The 13,575-nt window shown below is 35.9% G+C and overlaps 1 protein-coding gene across 3 annotated transcripts in view; it reads right to left on the bottom strand.

The window, feature by feature from the left end:
* The window catches only part of LOC126325693 (uncharacterized), a 50,699-nt gene that overhangs the window by 36,188 nt on the left and 936 nt on the right, over positions 1–13,575 (bottom strand). The window contains exon 1 of one of the 3 annotated variants that reach the window (XM_049995272.1): positions 8,563–9,243. The exons of the other annotated variants lie outside the window; for them this stretch is intronic. The gene's annotated coding sequence lies outside the window, so the exon portion shown is untranslated. Of the gene's footprint in view, positions 1–8,562; positions 9,244–13,575 lie in introns of those variants that run through there. 3 annotated transcript variants of the gene reach the window in all.

The following is a 13,575-nucleotide window of genomic DNA, read 5'->3' as shown; positions in this document are numbered from 1 at the left end:
TACAGAAGAATGCTGAAGATTAGATGAGTAGATAACATAACTAATGAGGAGCTATTGAATAGAATTGGGGAGAAGAGGAGTTTCTGGCACAACTTGACAAGAAGAAGGGACCGGTTGGTAGGCTATGTTCTGAGGCATCAGGGGATCACAAATTTAGCATTGGAGGGCAGTGTGGAGGGTAGAAATCATAGAGGGAGACCAAGAGATGAATACACTTTGCAGATTCAGAAGGATGTAGGTTGCAGTAAGTACTGGGAGATGATGAAGCTTGTACAGGATAGAGTAGCATGGAGAGCTGCATCAAACTAGTCTCAGGACTGAAGTCCACAACAACAGCATCATGTAACTGAAGTTTAATGGATTCATTGAAGTACTCATGTGAATGGTGACATACCTTTCATTATTTGGATTCAATTGTCACTTTTTGCATTTTAGTATCCCCACCAACTGACACCACAATGGAGGCAGATGAGCAGTCCCGGGTAATGACATAGAACAGCATGTAAAACTGCAATGGAGGTGAATGCGAAGATGTTTAACTGTGAGCGGCTGTAAGCCTAGCAGGCCAGTGCATGTGCTGAATTCAATTACTGCAGACTTCGCTTTTGTGCATCAGACTGAGGGCTGTTGCCTAGTGCTCTGTCGATAGCCACCTGTGTGGTTGAGTTATTCCCCTTGCAAGTCCTTACAAAGGTTCCGATTTTCTGCTTCCTGTAGATTGCCTCACATGGTGAGTTTTGTTTCCTCTCAAGGGCTCCTATTCCCTGGTCATTACCAACGTACTGTCAGTCTGTGATGGTCTGTAATGTAGGAACATTATCACGCCAGTAAAGACATTAAAACACTGTACAGATATCCTGTTAAAATCATTTTGCAATTGGTTTTGATCTTCTGAGGACTTTACAGGATGGTAAATGACAGCAACATCTGCAAACAATCTATGAGGGCTGCTCAGATTGCCTCCTAATAGATTTAGATAAATCAAGAACAGCAAAGGTCCTATCATGCTTGCTTGGGAAACATCTCATATGACTACTCTTTTACTCAATGACTTTGCATCAATTACAACGAAATGTGACATTTCTCACCGGAGATCATGAATCCACTCACACTACTGAAACTAAAGCCCACAGGAATGCAATCTGATGAGAAGTCAACTGTGAGGAATGGTTTGGGAGCCTTCTGGAAATCTAGAAATATGGAATCAATTTCAGAGCCCCTGTCACTAGCACCCAATATTTTGTGTGAACAAATAGCTAGTTGTGATTCATATGAATGATGTTTTCTGAATCCTTGTTAACTATTTGTGAATATATCTTTCTGTTCGAAGCAACTCGTAAAGTTCTCTTATTGTTTATGATCCAAAATCCTACTGCAAATCAATGTCAATACTGCTGTTGTTGGTGAAGAGTACCCAACGATACTGATCCAAGTTCCCTCACAAATCTAGTTTCTGTATCCCATTACCTAATAAGGGCTGTCCAGAGGCTAATTTAATCATATGGAGATGGTTTTACAACTGTCAGGGTCAACACAGCCTAAGCAATTGGATGCTCAGATGACTTAACTGTGATGCGTATGAATTCGGCAGGTAACTTCCCAGGCTGGTAACCTAGTGTGCCGTAAATTGAAAATGCACACACTTATTTTAGATGAGCCTTCGAGACATGTTGATAGATTGAACAGTATATGCAAACTGCACAAATAAGAGAGACAGTGTGTTCAACTGGACAGGTTTACTTTTACTTTCATTATAAAAATGGCTATACTTAGTTATTTTCTAACGTGAAATGAGTACTGAGAAAGTGGTATTGATTTTTAAAAAATAAAAATATGGAAGTCATGAGAGTGATGTAAAACTTTACTGAGTGTTTATGTTCTATTGGCATGACAGGTGACTAACTTTCAAACATTCTGTTAGCAACTTCCATTTGCTCCTATCTACTAATGAGACAGCAATAAAAATATGACAGTGTTGCTGCTTTCCTGTATTTGCATTGTGAATCTGACAGCGAGAAGCTTACTGAAAGAGAGAAATATGTGTTCACTCAATTTTCTCTTTAGAAAATTCAGAAAGTCAACACTAAAAACTCTGACGAGTTGCTTCTGAAACTAGTAAACCACACCTGAGCAAACTCATTTATCTCACATGTGTCACCTGTAGGATAAGGAATCATTATGGAATTCAGAAATGCTACACAATGATAATTGCTCCTTCAAGAACCTCTAAATACAAAGGGCTGCATAAACAAATGTTCTTTTATTTCTCCTGACTTTTTTATGTTTGTGGATGACTTCTTTTGTCAAGTACCTATAGCAATTTAAGATTTTTGTCTGCAAAGATCATCAATAAATAAATTACAAAATATAATATTATGGAGTTAGGGGAAAGATATACAGTGGCTCTCATCATTGTTTATCACAGTCAAATAACAAGGAATGAACTTTCAACTGACAGGTACACCATAACGTTGGGTTTCTCTTGGGGTTCTATATTTCGGCCTGCTGTACGTACAACTTCACTTATGACTACACCTCAAAAAAACTGTTTCATTTGCTGATGATAAAAGCATATTATCGTTTCTGGTAAGGAACCAAATGCTAAAGTAAACAGCATACTAGAAGGAAGTCAGTTTCTATTTCACAATAAATATGGTGCCACCGAGGTATTTAAAACAAAAGAAACCACAGCACAGTTACATTTTCCATAAACAATAAAACCAGCAGCAATGTTTTAGTCCATTAGTTAGTTTCATGTACCATGATAAATTGCAATGATGTAGAATGGGGCATTTTATATTCACATCACAAACTATTATGTAAATATGCATACATGGTGAAGGAGCTGTCAAGGAGAAACTTATTCAGTTTATTTTCAAATTTTACTTCACTGTCTGTCAGACATTTTATATCACTGTGACAGTGATTAAAAATTTTGGTTGCAGCAGTGTGCACCCCTTTTTGTGCTAAGACAACTTCAATGTGATGTAATGAATGTCATTTTTTCTTCTGGTATTGCAGTTATGTATATCATTGATCTCTATGAGCAGCAGTAGATTATTTACAACAAACTTCAAGACGGAATAAATATGCTGTGAAACAATAGTCAATATGCTTAACTCCTTAAAACATGTGTGTGCAAGATGATCATGGGTGAGCACCACATATTATTATTATTATTGTTACAGCATGTTTTAGAGCAATGGAAATTTTCTTTCTTAATTATGAGTTACTCCAGAACATTATTCCATAATGCATTATTGTATGAAAATATGCAAAACATATCAACTTAATGATTTCTCTCTCCTCAAAATTTGCAATGACTCAATGCGCAAATTTGGCCGTACTAAGGTGTTCTAGAAGTTAAAAAATGTGTTATTTCAGTTTAAATTCTCATCAATATGGACACTGAAGAATTTTGAAGTTCCCGCCCTATTCATTATTTTCTCATCATGTGTTGTACTTACATTGTTGTCGTACCCTAGATGTGCTGAATGAATATCTAGCATCTTTTTGAAATTGAGGGTGAAACCATTTGCACAAAACCAGTCAATGATACATTTAAGAACATTGTATACCATTTCTTCTGGTGCTGTATACATGCTTGGACTGATCACAATACTAGTGTCACCAGCAAAAAGAACTAGTTTTGCTTGTTGTATATTATATGGAAGATCATTTATAGATGAGGAACAACAGCGGACCTGAGACTGATCATTGGGGAACACCATACATGATTTCTGCCCAGTTAGAATAATATCTATGGACTATTTTCATTGAATAACTAAGAAAAAGGTGTGGAAAAGACAGACTGCTACTTACTGTAAGAATGACATGTTAAATTGCAGAAAGGCACTTACACATTATCTTTTGCCTTCATCAGAAAAAGATAGAGGCACATACACCCACATTCATTCACACAAGTGCATACACTGCCAGACTGCTATCTTCTCTCCCTTCACTTGAACAATGTTACCCCTTTCCCTCTAGACTGCTGCATCCATTCCATGTTAAGGTTGCATTCCGATCCAAGCTGCCGGAGGTGGTGGTCATGTGTGCGCGAGATCTGCTTAATTGGGTGAATCAATGTGTGTGTGTGTGTGTTTTTTTCTTTTCTGGCGAAGGCTATAGCCGAAAGCTAGTGTGTAAGTGTCTTTTAATCGTACCTGTCTGCAACATGTCATCTCTGCATTGTTGATATCTGGATTTTCCATTGTTTAAGTACAACAATCTGCATTCTTTTGCTTAGATATGGCATTATCCATTTGTTGGCTACATCATCAATCCCATAAAACCTCAGATAGGACAATAATGTGATTCACAGAGTAAAATTGCTTTAGGTCACTGAAAATACCAACCGGCACTATTTTGTTATTTAGTGCTTGTAAAATTTGGCGAGTGAACATTTAAATGGCATCCTCAATAGATGAACTCTTCTGAAATCCCAACAGTAATTTACTAAGGGCGAGCTTTTGGTTTTGAGAGAATACACAATTTTCTTAATTTCAGAAGCAGATGTTGATACACTGATATGACTGTATTTTGTGAATTGCTGTACTGCCTGATTTTTCTCTTGAATTCCTTGTCTCTTTATTTTCGACTACATTTAATAAATGGTTATTAAATATATTTACAACTTGTGACTCATCTCTTATAAGCCCTACTATTCAATTCAGTAGTGATGTTATCCTGTTCCGTGGCTTATTTTCCTGTCTCTCATATCACTTAATTCCATACAGCCTTAACTCTGTTGTCAGAATTACTAATTTCCAACATAAAGGCATTTTCTTTGCTTTCCTTAGTAATTCTGAATAGCTTTTGCAGCGTGCAACTACTACAGGATCTCTTCTTATTGTTGCCAATGAAGACATTTCCCTATTCCTTTCACAAGATACTTTAATACCTCTAATTATCTATGGTTTTTTACATGGCTGTGTAATATCCTTTCTGATTAGTTTCTTTGCTGGAAGGCATTTGCAAATAATGATTTGCATTTATCGTGGAATAGATCGAATTTTATTTAAGGATTTGGTTCATTATAAATTTCATCCTATGTCATATCTTGTAAACTATCCTTAATAACACTTGCTTTGCAGTCTTCAATTATTCTAAGTTATTTCCAGTGAGATGTATAAATATTGTAAGGCACTATCTTGTTTATCCTAACTAACTGGGCATCTTAATCAGAGACAGCATCTCTTTCACTGGGTATAGTGTCATTCTCTTACTTCGAGCTTCATCAAAGAAAACAATTATCAATTAGGGTCCTACTGTCTTTATCAACGCATGTTGTTTAATTACTAAGGTCAAATTGTAGGATCCAAATAAGGTTTTGAGATCATTTTTTCCTATCAGCATCCTTTAGAAAATCTACATTGAAATCACTACAGATTATTCTGTTTTCTGCTGTCTGACAGGTAGCATAGTAAGGAATTCAAACTCCTCATAAACAGTTCAGAATAACTATGCACAATTAGAATACACTATTCCCACATACAATTAAGAGTGAATTTTTTTTCAGTACTAACTTGCAAGTGCATACTTCTATGTGTTGATCACCAGAAAATCTACTCACCTCAATGTTTTTGAACTTGTGTACTGTCTATATATACAATACAACTCCTAACTTTCCCACAATGGTTCTACATGAGTAAGAGACTACAATGTTATCTTCCATATTTTACTTATCTAACCACGTCGCATGTTATGTGATGCTCAGATTGGTACAAGATGTTTATTTTATCAAAGCTCTCTAAATCTTCCTAACGGACAACAAGAAATTCTTCTATCTTATTACTCAGTCCTCTAGTATTCTGATGAAATAAATTAACCATACTTTTTTGTGGATTTTTCAGCATTTTATTATTCTGTTTCTTTATTTTTATTTATTTATTTATTTATTTTTTTTTGTAACGAGGTTTCTTTATCCTGATTCTACAGAAAAAAAAAGGGGGCACCTCTCTGAAACCAATAACCACACGCATCTTGTTTTGTGTGATGGTGCTGCGACCTGCCCCCCCCCCCCCCTCCTCCTCCTGCTGTTTTCTCTAAAAGGACCTCAGACCACGTATCTTCCCCCTCTTGTTTTCCCATAGTGCCTAGAGCCATTTGAAGCCCTCTTTTTCAGGTATAAGCGGTGTCTTGTATATCCCAATCTCCTAATTGTATCAACAGGTACTGAACTCATATGATATTTCATTTCAGTCAACAGCAGGCCGCCCTACTCAAGTGTTCACTTGGCTCACAGAAGTATTAAACCACGGCTGGTTGTGGCACAGTACGACATCCACTGAACTAACATTTGTGTAGTTGCTACTCCTGTTTCATCTTGGTCACTCTTAATGCAGTAATTTCTGTCTTCAGCCAGCCTGTTTCCTGCTCCACCTACTATCATCACCTGATCCTCTTCATTACACAAATTCTCAAGTCCTCTGGCATTTAGCTAATGTTAACACTTGGTTTCACAATATTTGGGAAGTAGTACCCTGTTCCTAATTAGTCCTACACTATCTGACCTACACCCCTAGCATGCCTACTACCTAGCAGCAAGGTTCTTTTCTTCCTATACTGTTTTGGTTCTGATCTCTACTTAGTTTCTTTCCCAGAAGTCTGCTGAACCCTACTATGACCAGCAGCTGGACAAGGCTCTTACCCTCCGACTTCAATTAATAAGCCAAATTTGATACTCGAAGCTCAAATGTAGAAGAAGAAGAAAAAGAAGAAATAATTGAAGAGCTGTTCCTCTTTCACCCACTGCTCATGACCTTTATGCAGTTCCCATCATCGTTTTTCCCCTTCAACCTATCCAGGTCAGATTTTGCATGTTCTAATTGAGCTTGAAGGTGGCTCAGTGACTCTTTTGTCTTTTCTGAGGAGCCTACAGTTCCACGGGAGAACCTCATTGAGTTCCCCTTTCAATTTCTGACTAGTTATCCCTGTGGAACTCCAACCTGCAACCTACACATATCCCTGTCTGACTACCCTATGGCAACGTACACACTTATCATGGCAACATACACACTTATCATACACTGATGAATTACAATACAGATGACACACTTGAAACTGGATTTAAATAACTTGTTACATTTCACACTACATGAATTTCCGTTATTTATGAGCCGCAAAAATTACGCCTGCAGGTGTATCATATAATGTAAAAAGTTAATTATTTCCATTTGAAATAAGAACTCGGCACCCTCTTAATTCATGATGAAATGTAACTTTTATTTGAGGACTAATGTACACAAACTGCATACAAACAAACTACTAGTGCAAAGTTTCTGAATGAAACAACTTAAAGACTTAGGGCCTACATATACTTTCCAAAAATATGAACTTAATAAGGAAAGGATATGTTATACTCAAATTGCTGTAAAGAAAAAACTGAAATAATTACCTCAGTAACATGCTAATTGACTTGCAAAATTGTAGGTATCTGCAATGGAGGATGGAGAGGAAGTTGTTATGACCAAGTGCAGAAGTTCAAAAGAAATGAAGGTAATTAGACAGGATGGTGGGTAAGTCTCACACTACAAACCTGAAAGTCTTGGGCTCAAATCCTGTGGTTGCTAGATTTTATTCTGTCACTAATGACCTCTGTCAATGATTTGTGTACGTATAAAAATATTGTGTTGCACCATGGTTTCGTAGTCCCACAATAACTAGCTGGACAAGTCAGTTTGAAGGTCAAAGGCAGGTAGAGGCATAAAACCTACAATAGGTCCATTCTCAGTACAGCATTGTGGTGTTCAAACCAAGCTTTGGGCTGAGAACAGTTTTACTAGAGAGAAATCTCATAGGGTGAAGTGGGGTAAGTGTAACCACATTTTGGCATAGTTCAACTTTGACACCAAATTGCCAACTTGTTATTCAAGATATGATTTTGAAATTTCTCATACTTAAAGTTTGACTTATTGACTTTTAAACAATCTACATTTTGTTTTTGAAAACAGAAATTATATGGTCAATTAATTGTTTTCAAAATTTTGTGTTGTGAGGTTACACTTGCCCCATGGTTCATGTAACCCCCATCGTTGTACCCATACAGAGCATTGTAAAAGAGACTTGGGGTAAGTGACCTGATTACCCAATTTTTACTGAATTTGAGGATTTTTAAATTATTAAAATATCTTAAATTTTACTCAATATATGAACTTTTTTGCACAATCCTCTTTGTATATTATGAAATACACAGAAAATGTTAACTAAACTAAAAAGTATGTGTTAGCATAAACCATAAAACACTGAAACAGAATGCTTCATTGATGATTTATTTTTGTTTTAGGCCAGTAATTGATTAGTTTAAATTCTACAAAAGTAATATTTTTTCTTTAGTAGGCAATTTAACAAAAATAATAAAATATCAAGAGAAAAGAAAAATTCACTTTATAAGTTCACTTTCTATTATTTTTCATGGTAATTGAACTAAAGTTTTTGGCAATTTGTGTTTAACGCTAAACTGCCCTAATTCAACTTATTATATTCACACTTAGGCCCTAACTATTATTTAGTCACTGAATGTTGTATGACTCAAATGTAACACCAAATGTCAGGTCTCACCTGCGACTCAAAGTAGGCTCAGGCAGCACTGAAATGACATCAGAGGATGGAACTTCCATCTCATCTCTTCTATCAGGCCAGTAGAAAGTGGTGCCATGCTTTGTCTTATTTTTGCATCTGAGGAAAATCACTTCTGGATCTCCTAAATCACTCATTTTGGTAACTTGGTCAATAAAATGAACTTTCTTACATTTTGTTGCAAAAGCTACCAGAACATATTTTCCAACTGTAATTTTATCTTTGGCTTCAAAAAAGTTTGCCTATTTTTCTTCTTCACAGTTTATCATTTCTCTCCTGATATTGTCCAGTGTTATTATGGTCCCATTTTCTTCATCGCTACTTATTAACGATAGGCCTATTTCAGTTTCACTTTCTTCACTTGCTGATTCAACTTCCAGCCTTTTTTTCTTGTTACCCACATGAGCAATCAGGGATTTTTTTCCACAACATTCCGAGATGCCATTTCGAATAAAGTAACAGCACTTTGTTTGGAAGATTTACTTTTCATTACCAAGCCCTTTTTATGTTGACAATGCTTTTTCGTTTTGCTTTCTCCTTATTATTCTTGTTTCCTTTAAAATCTTTTTCTTTATAGATGGCATATTGAAAAGTGATAACTTCAGCTCCTGGTGCAATCCTTTTCTTCTTTGTTTTACCAGTGGGACTACACTGTCGGACTGTGTCATCTTTTATAAAAGGAAACGTGGTTTAAAAATATAGTAGACTTAAATAAAAAATAAAATATATCTCACACAAACTCAGTAGGCCTACAAATCCAGCACATCAAGTATTCTGGTATCCATATGTACAGGAAGATCAGTTTAGTTGATCTAGTGTGATAGAAAAAACAAGGTTACGGCTTAAATAAATAAATCTGTTCCAGTAAGTTTGTTTGGGCAAGTGTAAGCCCCCCTGGTTACACTTGCCCCAGCCTGTTGGTTACACTTGCCCCACATGGGAAAAAGTTGGGGTAAGTGTACCCATGCCTGGCATATCAAGAGCTTTATCAGTAGAGTAAAATGAATCTCATATTTGAAATTGTCAGGCAAAAGTTAATTTGTAACCAAAAAATTGTGCAGTTATCTTTAAAACTGCAAAAATGACAGACCACCAAATTCTGAGCATCTCACTCACTCGCAGAGCGAAAATGTAGACATCAATTCAAGTCCAAAATTTAATTACCAATTTATGTCAGATTTGACAACTTATGGTGAAATATAACAAGGAAAGGAGTAAATTAATATGTGTGATAGGTCAGAGGTAAAAATACAGCTTCTTTAAGACACCATAAGCCTTGGTTACACTAACCCCATGGTTACACTTACCCCACTTCCAAAGCAACATTGAAAGCTTCTGTATAGTCAATTCCCTTTTACTCATTCATGCAAATACCTATGAAACTCTTAACTACGGCAATAACTTTGATTAGGATTATTAAAATTTGAAATAAATATCTTACATGACCACATAATTATTTTTATTAGTATTACCATCATAATAATTATTATTCTTGAATGTGTTTAATTATTATTCATTTACTGTACTGAGATGTTTAGTGATTGTCAGGCAATATAGAGTGGTTTTTTTTTGGACTGTGTGTGTTCCAGAAAAGCTCTGCAGCAACTTCTACCAAACTTATCTACATATACATTACTGTCTACCTGAAAAAAGGTACCCTAAGAGAAACACTGCTCCCTTCTCAGAGGAAGTAAGAGTTGATGTGACATGCAAAAATAATTAAAAACCAATATTAGAAGCTAATCTGTAATTTTCAGGAACTTAGTCTCAATGATGGCATACATGTCCAATTTAACTTAATGGTGTGAACAGTATTTCATGGACACTTTTAGAAGGAACTAAATGCTAACAAAATAATTTTCCTATTCTTTTATGATTTGAGAAAGTGGGATAAATAAGTAATCGCAATACTGAGTAATCACTTAGTTTGGCAAATAAAATATGATTTGTCCTAAATTTATTTTACAATGCTGAGTTAACAAACTACTTAAAAATCAACAAATTCATGTGTTGACTTTCTCTCTGCTTGATTCAAAACTATGAGGCAATGTTTCGAATATATTTCCCCCTATTTCATGTTCCATCTCTAATTGCTGCTATCAACAGGACGTTGCCTTCAAAAAGGACTGTCAACTGAATAGGAACAGAAACTGTCTTATCGGTGTAATGCATCACTAATTCATGGCATTTTTCCAGAGACTGAAATATGCCTTTGTTAAACAATCTTTAAGAAGGTGGTGTCATATCCCCATACTACAACGGTAGTCTGGGGATATTATCCTGACTGGGGAGAAGTTTTGTATTGGGTTCCCCAGAGCTCATTGTTCTTCATATATATAAAAGATCTTCTGTCTAATACACAACCAGCAGAATTCCTTCTTTTTGCAATACTGCTGCTGTTGTTGTTGTGGTGGTGGTCTTTAGCACAAAGACTGTTTTGATGCTTCTGTCCATGTAACTCTATCCTGTGCAAACCTCTTCATCTCCGAGTACTACTGGAATCTATATCCTTCGGAATCCAGGGACATAATTCTGACTTGGGAGTAAATTTATGTATGGGGTTCCTCAAGGCTCAATCTTAGGCCCACTACTATTTCGCATGTATGTACATGATCCACCACCCAATGTACAAGCAGAATTAGTTCTTTTTGCAGATGACACCAATACTGTAATCATTCCCAGCATACATACAGTTATGGAAGACAGGGTGAAGAAAGTCCTCAAAAGTATCATTGACTGGTTTTCTTCAAATGGTCTCACCCTGAATTTTGCATACACATCATAATCAATTCTGCACCTCTAGGGGTACTGCACCAGTGGTAAGTGTAACACAACATGATGATGAAATAAACACAGGGTGGAAACTTCAAAATTTCTAGGTGAGAATTTAAAATGGGAAAAAAAATCCATTTTGGAACTCGCAACTTAGTTCAGCCACATTTACACTTAGAATCATAGCAAATCAGACAGCAGTGACCTGACATACTCTGCTTATTTTCATTCAGTAATGTCATATGGAATAATGTTCTGAGGTAACTCATCTTTAAAAAAGAAGGTCTTCATTGCCCAAAAATGTGCTGTAAGAATAATAAGTGGTGTACACCCGCGATCATCTTGTAGACATCTGTTTAAGGAGTTGGGCACTGTGACTACTGCTTCATCGTATATTTACTCCCCCATGAAGTTTGTTGTAAATAATCCACTACAGTCCAAAAGGAACAGTGAGGTACACAATTACAATGTAAGAAGAAAAAATGACATTCATTACTCAACATTAAGGATGTCTTTAGCACAGAAAGAGGTGCACAACACTGCAACAAAAATTTTTGACTACTTTACCCAGTGATACAAAATGTCTAACTGACAGCAAGGTAAAATTAGAAAATAAATCGAAAAAGTTTCTCCTTGACAACTGCTCCTATTTTGTAGAAGAATTTCTATGTTCCACATCATGACGATTTACTGTGCAAAATGATCCATGGAACAAGAAAGTAAAAAACACACACACACACACACACACACACACACACACACACACACACACACACACACACACACACACAGAGAGAGAGAGAGAGAGAGAGAGAGAGAGAGAGAGAGAGAGAGAGAGAGAGAGAGAGAGAGAGGTTTCTTGTACTCAAGTCTCTTTCACCAGTCACCACACTTTTTATTTTCAAATTTTCTCTATGTTGGTCCTCGTCCTTTTATTTATCATTTTCACTGACATAACTGACTTACTGGCACTTATTTCATCTCGCTTAAAAATGTTTTCTCTCTCCCCCCCCCCCCCCCCCAATGTGGCACCTTCACTTTTTCCTTCTCTCTGTCAATATGCAAATAATTTGTTTTTCACTGATGTTATTTGTGGTATATATACTGCAAGTGAATCTCTTGCATTCTTTATCACTACAATAATAACCATTTATTGTCTTCTGCCTTGCACTATCTAAATTTAAGTTCCTAATCTTTCATTCAAGTATACTTTGCCTGATTCGACATTTATGAAGCTTCTCCTTCTTGTTGGGATCTATAATAAATAAAGAATAGATAATTCCATAGTTTTTCATTTTTATTACAGATCATATCCCTGGTATCTGACAAACGTCTTCTCTTGACTTTACACATGGACTGGTGGATTACTTAAGAGACCTGAATCTTTCTTCTATTTTTTTCTGGAGGCCTACTCTTTTTTTTTTATTTAAGTTTTGTTATAAATTATATGATGTCCAAACCTAGCCAACAATTATACTCATTATTAACAACACTAAGATTATCATTGCCTTACAAACCAACTTGTTCTATTCTTCAAAAATAATTGAGTCAAACTTGGATTAACCGTTTCACTTTAGTCACAGTAACACACAGTACAGAGGTTTGGTGGTGTAATATAGGCAACATAATTAACACAGGGCACTCATTCAATTATTCTAAATCATAAACTAGGTTTACAATCTTGTTCCATGGGCAGTGTAAAGAAATTTAAGATTTATGGTGGATAGCTTGTGCCATAAATTGAAGGTGAAACTTATCAACATTATACAATTAAAACTACATGTCAAGTTATGTATAGGAGTCTTTATGCAAGTTTACACAAAAAGTTCAAAAACAACAAGTGTTGCACTCAACAGTGCGTCAGTAGCAAAACGCCCAGCTGCTATTCTACCTTCACTAAAATGATAAACTCTATCACCCTAAAAATGGTTTACGTGAAAACGCTATTACTGCTAACGGTGGTTTTTGTATTTTCAGGCGACATACTCTATAAAATTCATCTCCTACTGTTTCAGCATGCGTACATCACTGCAGTAGTTTTCTACGTAATAGACATGCACTTTTTTGAAAACCATTCTGCTCTTTTTAGGCTTCTAAAAACGAAACAGACTACTAACTGATAAGTATAAATGAAGTGAAATGCATAAATTAATAAAAATACTGAATTAACTCTTCCCATTAACGAATAACTGAACAGAAAATACAAAATCAGAAGATGAGCTC

The sequence above is a fragment of the Schistocerca gregaria genome, chromosome 2 (assembly GCF_023897955.1).
Source record: "Schistocerca gregaria isolate iqSchGreg1 chromosome 2, iqSchGreg1.2, whole genome shotgun sequence".
Lineage (NCBI taxonomy): Eukaryota > Metazoa > Arthropoda > Insecta > Orthoptera > Acrididae > Schistocerca > Schistocerca gregaria.
This window is presented reverse-complemented; position numbering and strand designations above follow the sequence as displayed.